The sequence below is a fragment of the Apodemus sylvaticus genome, chromosome 23 (assembly GCF_947179515.1).
Source record: "Apodemus sylvaticus chromosome 23, mApoSyl1.1, whole genome shotgun sequence".
Lineage (NCBI taxonomy): Eukaryota > Metazoa > Chordata > Mammalia > Rodentia > Muridae > Apodemus > Apodemus sylvaticus.
In genome coordinates this window covers 31169642-31179345 of record NC_067494.1, presented here as the reverse complement: position 1 = coordinate 31179345, position 9704 = coordinate 31169642, and the positions used below count along the sequence as shown (strand labels likewise).

General features: G+C 42.3%; 1 pseudogene; it reads right to left on the bottom strand.

Annotated features, from left to right (window-relative positions):
• Nucleotides 1–6308: 6308 nt before the first annotated feature.
• Nucleotides 6309–6909, bottom strand: LOC127673699 (elongation factor 1-beta-like; annotated as a pseudogene).
• Nucleotides 6910–9704: the final 2795 nt, after the last annotated feature.

Here is a 9704-nt window from a genome sequence, read left to right as displayed (position 1 = left end):
TTCCATTGTCCTAGGTTTCTAGTTTGTCCAGAGATGCCCCTACCCCTTCCAAATTGTCTGTCCCTTTGTTCTCCACATACTTGATCCCTCCTGTTACCCTCTCTCACCTAGTTCCCTCCCTCCATTTACCCCCTCCCATGTCTATTTTATTTCCCCATTTACAGTGAGATTCAAACACCCTCCTTGGGCCCTCCCTGTTACTTAGTGTCTTTGGGTATGTGGATTGTAGCATGGTCACCCTGCACTTTATGACTAATATCCACTTATAAGTAAGTATATATCATGTGTGTCTTTCTGGGTCTGGGTGACCTCAATCAGGATGGTGTTTTCTAGTTCCATCTATTTGCCTACAAATTTCATGATGCATTTGTTTTTAATAGCTGAGTAGTATTCCCTTGGATAAACAAACCACATTTTCTGTATCCATTCTTCAGTTGAGGAGTTGTTTCTAGTTTCTGGCTATTACAAATAAAGCTGCTAAGAGCATAGTGGAGCATGTGTCTTTGTGGTATGGTGAAGCATCTTTTGGGATCTGCCTAGGAGTGTTATAGCTGGGTCTTGAGGTAGAACTACTTCCAATTTTCTGAGAAACTGCCAAATAGATGTCCAAAGTGGCTATTACAAATTTGCACTCCCACCAGCAATGGAAGAGTGTTCCTCTTTCTCCACATCCTCGACAGCATCTGCTGTCATCTGAGTGTTTGATCGTAGCCATTCTGACTGGTGTAAGATAGAATCTCAGAGTTGCTTTGATTTGCAATTTCCTTATCACTAAGGATGTTGAACATTTCTTTATGTGCTTCTTGGCCATTCTCTGTTGAGAATTCTCTGTTTAGCTATGCACCTGATTTTGGGGGTAGTTATTTGGCTTGTTGGTGTCTAATTTCTTGAATTCTTTATATGTTTTGGCTATCAGCCCTCTGTTAGATGTGGGGATGGTGAAGATCTTTCCCATTCTATAGGCTGATGTTTTGTCCTGTTGACAGTATCCTTTGCCTCACAGAAGCTTTTCAGTTTCATGAGGTCCCATTTATTAATTGTTGATCCAGTGCCTGAGCTGTTGGTGTCCTGTTCAGGAAGTTGTCTCCTGTGCCTATGTGTTCAAGGCTATTATTCCCCTAGGTTCTCTTCTTTCAGATTTGGTTTACCTGGTTTTATGTTGAGGTCTTTGATCCATTTGAACTTGTTTTGTGCAGGGTGATAGATGTAGATCTATTTTCATTCTTCTACATGCAGACATCCAGTTAGACCAGCACCATTTGTTGAAGTTTTTTTTTTTTTTTGTTAACCATTGTATGATTTTGATTTCTTTGTCAAAAGTCAAATGTCTGTGGTGTGTGGGTTTATTTCTGGGTCTTTGACTCAATTCCATTGATCACTCTGCCTGTTTTTATGCCAATACCATGTAGTTTTTATTACTATTGCTCTATAGTACAGCTGGAGATCAGGGATGGTGATACCTACCAAAGACCTATCCATAGCCAACTATGCTCTTAACAAGATCCGTGTTTCTATTTATTTGTGCCTAGATTATAAAACTTCACCAAAAAAAAAAAATAGTAAGAAAAAGCTTCTGTCTTCATTCAGAGCCTTAGTTTTTATCCAGTACAGAGAGCAGGAAACAAAAGAATTATGTAGAGTCTTACATACTCCTAGGTTTACCTATCCTCTGTGAACTGGTAAGCTGGAGCTCACCAATAGTCACGAAGATAATTTTTAGAGCCTTTGACCAGCATTAGACATTTCAAACCAGGGCTAGACACTCAGATGAAATATTTTCACTGAAATCGGATGGTTGACATAGTTTCCCCACCCTCACCCAATACTGTTCATTTTCTGTTAAATATGGGATAGGTGAAAATGTTAACAATTGTACAACTGAAGAATAAAAAGAAGCTCCATCCTCATTTGGCACGAGAGAGAAGTTTTAATCCAATCCTCAGTGGAAAGTTATGATTGATAGTAATGTAGCAAACATTTTTTTCTTTTCTTTTTCCTAAAGTCAAAAAGCAGTAGAGGCGGGCGGAATGCACTTAGACAGCTATGGAATTAAACCCTATAGCTGGAATTATCTTACAGTTTAAGAAATTTTATCAGGAGAAAATGAGTTTATGGCATTTGCTGCTGAAATAAGAAAAACCAGCATTTCTATGTGGCCTAAAAGAGACAACAGGTGACTGGTTTGAGATCACACATGGTAAGTAGGAAATGCTTTTGCTGATGCTGCTCTTGCATTTCCTATTTATCACGTGTGATCTCAAACCAGTCACCTGTTGTCTCTTTGATTTATTTATGAATCAGGAAGCAAGGGTTTCCTGTTTATTTTTTCTAAGAAATAATTAAAATATCGAAGATGTTCAAAATGCTTTTGCTGAGGCTGCTCTTTTGTTTCTTCGAGGCAGGAACTCACTGTGTAGCCCTAAGCCTGGAATTCACCATGTAGATCAGGCTGGCTGCAAACTCACAGAGAGCCACCTGCCTCTGCTTCCTGAGTGCTGGGATTAAAGGTACATCACCATGTAAGTACTACCTTCTTGATTTACAATTATGTCTTTCTACCTTTAACGTTGCATGTTTTACCCCAGAGGAAATGTATTCCTAAGGCTTATCATGCGACCCACACTGTTCCAAATGATCAGACTGTGAAGATAATTTTTGGTATGTATGTGTGGGGCTTGTCCTTCAGTGATCACGTGTGTGTGTGTGTGTGTGTGTGTGTGTGTGTGTGTGTGTGTGTGTGTGTGTGTGGCGGGGGTTGGTCCTCTGTGTGGCAATACCGAGGTACAGAAGCATTGAGATGCAGGGCCTAGGAGGAAGTATTATTGAGACTTGTGCCAGCCGCCCTGAGTGGTGGGATCCAGGCAGCTCTCGCCACAGCTGGCTGTGGTAACCTGTTGCTACCTCGTTCCCTTCCTTGCTCTGTCACCCTCTTGCTTGTGCCTTTCCTATATTTCCACCTGCCCGAGGAACCTCGCAGGGGCCTGAGCAGTAGGGCCATCCAATCATAGGCTTAGAATTTTCAAAACCTACTTTAATAAGTGTTCTTCTAAAAACTTCTCTGACAGTTTAGAATTTGGAAAATAAAAATAGTGATGAGAATGCATTGTATATGGTATAAACTCTTTTTTTGGTGTTTTTTGTTTTTTATTTTTGTTTTTTGTTTTTTTTCAAGACAGGGTTTCTCTATGTAGCCCTGGCTGTCCTGGAACTCACTCTGTAGACCAGGCTGTCCTTGAACTCAGAATTCCACCTACCTCTGCCTCCCAAGTGCTGGGATTAAAGGCATGGGCCACCACTGCCCAGCTTGGTATAATGAAGCCCATTATTATATGTAATTAACATACTCTAATAAAACATTTAAAAGAAAATAGGATATTTTTGGTTAGAGTTCTGATTGATCCAGGAAGTACGTAATTCTGGGCTCTGTCAATTAACAGTCCGATGGCCTTGGTCTGGGCTTATCTTGGCTCTAGGGTACAGTCCCTCTTGACAGGGAAGTTGAGGCAGGGCCATGACCAGCTCAATGCAGTTTCATCATCTACAATTAGGAAGCAGAGTAATGGATATTTACGCTCATTTTCCCTTTACACACAGTCTGAATCCCAGCCTAGGGAATGGCTGAACCCACAGTAGGCCATCTTGCTACAGTTAGTTAACCTAATTAAGATCATCCTCCCCATTCCCACAGGTTGGTCTGCCAGCGGGCTCAAGATCTCAACAAGAAAATTGAAATGAGCTAGTATAGCTCTTTTAAGAGGTAAAGTTACCACGAGGTTGTTAGGAGAAATCCTAATCCACTGTGACTGCTGTCCCTCTGTCCCTTAAGTTAAAGGGCACTGTGAAGACGCCCCATTGGGTAAGAGTGCTTGCTGATAATATGGAATACCTGCATTTGCCCCCCAGAATCCATACAGTGAGAGGAGAGACCTCACTTTCGAAAACTGCCCTCTGACTCCATGCATAAGCCACGGGGCATGCGTGCACAGCCGGATCACACAACATCAATTTAAAAATGAACAAACTGGAATATAAACAGACACCGAGGAAAGATCACACAAAGTCAGGGAAGAGGTCGAAACATCTTCCCCGACAGCCCTTAGCAGCCAGTCTTAGCTTCTTCGTGGGTTCTTCTTTTTCTCACTCTTCAGACCCTGGTTTCACTCCCCGTCACTGGATAGGAGAGAGAGAAGGAGAGAGAGGAGAAAGAGAGCCTGACCCTAATTTCTTTCTTACTATTTCTTCTATGAGCAGTACCAACAACCACACCCAACCTCCCTGGACGACTGACAGCCATCCACACCTCTCTTGTGGGGGTCCCTAATATCTATATACCTTCTGAAATGTCCTCAGAAGTACAAATGTCACACAACTGCTGAAACTATCAGAAGCTGGCAAATCACACCCCTGCTAGATAGAACATGTGGCAGATCACAGTCAGCTGCTGTGCACAAACCAGAGCGGCCCCGTGTCCCACACCCGGGATTAAAACAAAGCCATATTCTTCTATTTTTGTTTTTTTGTTTTTTTTTGTTTTTTGGATTTTTGTGTTTTTTTTTAAATTTTTTTTATTTTTATTTATTTATTTATTTTTTTGAGACAGGGTTTCTCTGTATAGCTCTGGCTATCCTGGAACTCACTCTGTAGACCACGCTGGCCTCAAACTCAGAAATCCACCTGCCTCTGCCTCCCAGACTGCTGGGATTATAGGCATGCGCCACCACTGCCCGGCTAAAACCATATTCTTATATTTCTGTTTTTTTTTTTTTTAAAGAAACCAAAATTCCAAAATTGTCATTACAGCCCTCGGAAGGAGGGCTCTGTAGACACTTTGTAGACACTGTGATGTTGCAATTTTGTATCCAGGACCTTGAGCAAAGAACTATCTCTGAGTCAAGCCAGTGGAGGCTTTGTTGGCCCCAGAAAACTCACAGAGACTAAAGAGAACAAAGTCAGAAACTCTAAAATTAGATGCGGAGCTTACACAGAAATGCTCAGGATTTAGAGCTCATCATTCACAACTTTGTATTTTTTGTTAGTTCCCTCCCCCCACCCCAGAGGAACTAACTTTGCTATTTCATGTTTGATACTTTCTTGTCTCTGCCATGAAAACAATAGTAATAATAATAAACTACCCACTTTATTAGATTAACTATGTGTCTTAGGGTTTGCATTGCTGTGAACAGATACCATGACCAAGGCAACTCTTATAAGAACAGCATTTGATTGGGGCTGGCTGATAGGTTCAGAGGTTCAGTCCATTATCATCAAGGTGGGAGCATGGCAGCACCCAGGCAGGCATGGTGCTGGAGGAGCTGAGAGCTCTCTACCTCTTGTTCCAAAGGCAGACAGGAGAGGACTAACTCTTCTACACTGGGCAGAGCTTCAAAGTCCACCCCCCACCTCCCTCCCTCCCACAGTGACCCACTTCCTCCAACAAGGCCACACCTCCTAACAGTACCACATCCTATGGGCCAAGCATATTTAAACCACCACACTGCCACTGTGCTGCTTTAGTATTATGGTATGGGGGGATAAGTACATCAATGCTGCTGTATTACTATCTGAGATAAGGTATATGAAGTCATATGCTCTGGGAATGATCTGTCAACATTTTGAAAGAAATTTCTCTTTGCATGTTAATCTAATATTTAGGTGATGATAACTTTGAGTCATTGATATGGATACTAATTTAGGAACTATTTGAAAGGGTGTTTATTCATACGTCTCTACCCAGCCTGACCATTCCTGGGGCATCTAGGGCTTCAATCATTAAATTTAACATTTCATTGGGAAATGTTATTGAAATGTGCAGAGATCAAAACAAGTCTGTACCTGAGGCCACTTTTATTTCGAAGGCAGAAAACTGAGCCAATAAACAAGAATAACAAATAATTAAGAAGAACTTAATTAATGGCAATTTACTGGAAAAGGGTCAAAAAGGAAAAAAAAAAGTGGAGAAAGGGACTTTGGGGAAGATGGCTCACTCGGTAAAGTGTTTGCTGTGCCAATATCAGGACCTGGGCTTGGGTCCCTGAATCTGTGAGAAAGCCAATCACAGTGACAAACTCTGAAATCCCAGCATTGGGGATGCAGAGATGGAGACTATAGCTTATTGACCAGTTAGTCTAGCCAAATCCATGAACTCCAGGTTTAGTGAGAACTCTAAAAAGTGAAAACGGAAAGACTAAGATCTTGGACATTAACCCTTGGCCTCTACATGCAATGGCATGTACAAGAATATGTATATACACATGTAGCACACATGCACGGAAGCGTACACACAAGACTAAATGGCTGTTTCCAGTCCTCTATCTAGAATTAAAAGAGATAGATTGAATGCTCCCGACGCACTCCTCTAGCTTTGTCATGTCTGTCTCGTCATCCCAAGGCTTCACATCTAGTAAGATGGAAGACTTCGCAACAACTGCAGGCTTTTTAGCTTTCTTTGATTCATTCTGTGCAAAGTGTTCTTCTCGTAGCCTCTTTGCTTCTTTGCTTTTCTCCTCATCGTCAGATCCGAAGAGATCAATGTCGTCGTCCTCGTTGTCGTCGTCGTCGTCGTCGTCGTCGTCGTCGTCTTTAGCATCTGCAGCTCCACTTCCTGTGGTGTCTTCCACACCGTCGTCGTCGTCGTCGTCGTCGTCGTCTTTAGCATCTGCAGCTCCACTTCCTGTGGTGTCTTCCACACCGGTGGGGCCATACTTGCCCAAAGATTTCTTCACTCCTGGCAGACTGGCCTTTTCTTTTCCATAAGACTTGATGTGATTATACAATGCAGGGCATGACACAGGCTTCAAATACTGCCACATCTGCTTGAGATGGCACATACCCCTCGATGTAGCTCTTGTCCGCCAGGTAATCGTTAAGCACCTGGAGGCCGGCGGGGGTTTTCAGGTCTCCGAAACCCATGGCGATCCTGAATGAGATGATAGTTTTATTTTAAAAAGTTTATACTCTGTTGCAAAGAAGAATAAAATTCAAGGCACATCATACTCTACTTTCCTTGATGAAATCATTCTAAGCCAAAAAGAGAAACCTGAAAATTTTTAATGGCATATTATTGCCATTATTTGAACCCCTAGCCAAAGGCCTGTTATCAAGAAGCCTGGCCTGAGAAGGTGGCTTCTGGAGTCATTGATATTATTTTTAAGAGCAGCCTAGCTCATTTGGACAACCATTCTGCCTGTCAGCATTTTAGTCAGAGGTGACCTCATGATGTGTGCCTGGAAAAACCAATTAATTCACTTCATCAAAAAATTCAAGCTTTGAAAATTGAGAAACAATAAAAATCTTAATTAGCTTGCATTATATGATTTTTTTTTCAATTAAAGAAAACAAAGGGATTTAACTAAGATTAAAAAATGCCAAGAGAATAGGTTGTATTATTAGTTACGAAAAGACTCAACTTTTGAATAAGGTCATTATTAGTTTGTAGAGACTTTAGAGGTGTTTTTGTTTCCAAATAAAAAAATATGCTGTTTCTCAATACATAACCTTTATGCTTCTTAATTTCCTTTTTGGAGCGTCATCAACAACTTAGTCTAGTACAGTTTTAAAATTAGCTTAATGATTGATTCTGCCTCTATTAAAACGTCTACAGTTCCCTTTATTCTCTTTTTCAAAATGGGTGGATATTCTAGAGCTGCTTCTGGCAGTGTTTATACCTGCACTGTTGTCCAACCCCTGGTTGAGAATTGCATTTAGAAACAAAATGGTATTTTATTGCCATTATTTGAGCCCCTAGCCAAAGTCACTGATTCGAAACCTGTGCTGTAGTTGCTTTTCATTTAGATTTCTTTGCTTTGTTTCATGTGTCTGAGCGTCTCGTCTGCATGAAGGCGTGCACACCACATGTACACCACACGCATGCCTGGAACCCTTGGAGGTCAGAAGAGGGCATTAGATTTCCTGGAGTTGGAGTTAATGGATGGTTGTGGGCCACAACTTCAGCTAACAGTGTGTAAAAACAAACATTTAATCAGATTTTAAATTATCATTTTAACTAAGCATTCTTCTTTCCCCTGTTTTTCTCTTCCCTTCCCTCCCTCCTTCTTCCCCCTTTTCTTTCCCCCTCCCTTCCTCCCTCTCTTCCTCCCTCCCTCCCTCCCTCCCTCCCTCCCTCCCTCCCTCCCTCCCTCCTTCCCTGTCTTCTTCCTCTTCCCTCCCCACACAGGAACTTTCATAGTTGAAACTGACCTTGTAAACAAGAATAGCTTTACTTTAAATTCTTACCTCCCACCTCTACCTCCCAAGTGCTGGCATTACTGGTATGGGACACCATGCTCTGCTCCTAAGTATTTTCTCACGTGAAGGGCTATGAACCCATATGAAGGGCTATGAACACCTATGAAGGGCTATGAACACCTATGAAGGGCTATGAACCCATATGAAGGGCTATGAATACCTATGAAGGGATATGAACACCTATGAAGGGCTATGAACACCTATGGAGGGCTATGAACACCTATGGAGGGCTATGAACACCTATGAAGGGCTATGAACACCTATGAAGGGCTATGAACACCTATGAAGGGCTATGAACACCTATGGAGGGCTATGAACCCATATGAAGGGCTATGAACACCTATGAAGGGCTATGAACACCTATGGAGGGCTATGAACACCTATGGAGGGCTATGAACACCTATGGAGGGCTATGAACACCTATGGAGGGCTATGAACACCTATGGAGGGCTATGAACACCTATGAAGGGCTATGAACACCTATGAAGGGCTATGAACCCATATGAAGGGCTATGAATACCTATGAAGGGCTATGAACACCTATGGAGGGCTATGAACACGCTATGTGAGACAAGGATTATTCGGTTAATTCTCTTATATAGCCGAGTCTCCAGGCTTTGTTTTCATAATGCAGTACTGAACACTTTTACACACGTGAGCTAGTTTCACTTAATAGTAACCCATTCTCTTTAGAACTGGGTAGGGAGCTGGCGAGATGGCTTAGTGGTGCTTGCTGCCAAGCCTGACAGCCCGAGTTTGATCCCTGGTATCCACACGATAGAAGGAGAGAGCCATTATTGCAGTTTATGCTCTGATTGCCACATGCGGCACACAGGAATGAATAAAAATGTAATAAAAAAATTTAAAAGACCTAGGTAAGGTCTCATGATAATGATATTAATCCATTATGAGCAATTTCTCATGGGCAACCAGTCCTGATGCCGTCTTTACAGCATTCTAGGCTTTTTCTAGAACATTACACTATTATTTCAGGGAGCATCGCCCCTTTGACTTCCTCATCTTCCCCTAGATTCCTCCTCTAAATGATTGCACACTAGGGATCAAGCTTTCTCTACAGCAACCTTTGAGTACACAGCGCAGAAGCGTCTCAGCTTTGGGACAAGTGGCAATTTGAGCCAGTACATCAACATGGTATGAGGTCGTCTGGTCTGCTGTAGGATGATCTGGGGTGCTCCAGGTCTCTGATCACTAGATGCCCAGAGCACCTGCTCCAGTCCCCTTGAGACTACAAAATCTGTAACAGACATAGATATATGAACCTGGGAGGAGAAAATTGCCGCCCCCCACATGGTGGGAAACTACCAGATATGATGAAGTATATTGTGAGAGAGCGGACACAGGCGAATTACCCAGAAAGAACAGACAAGGCGAGAGCAAGCAGAGGAAATGGGGAATAGGGGATCTTACCGGGAGAGGTTCAAGTGGAACCTCTTGATAGA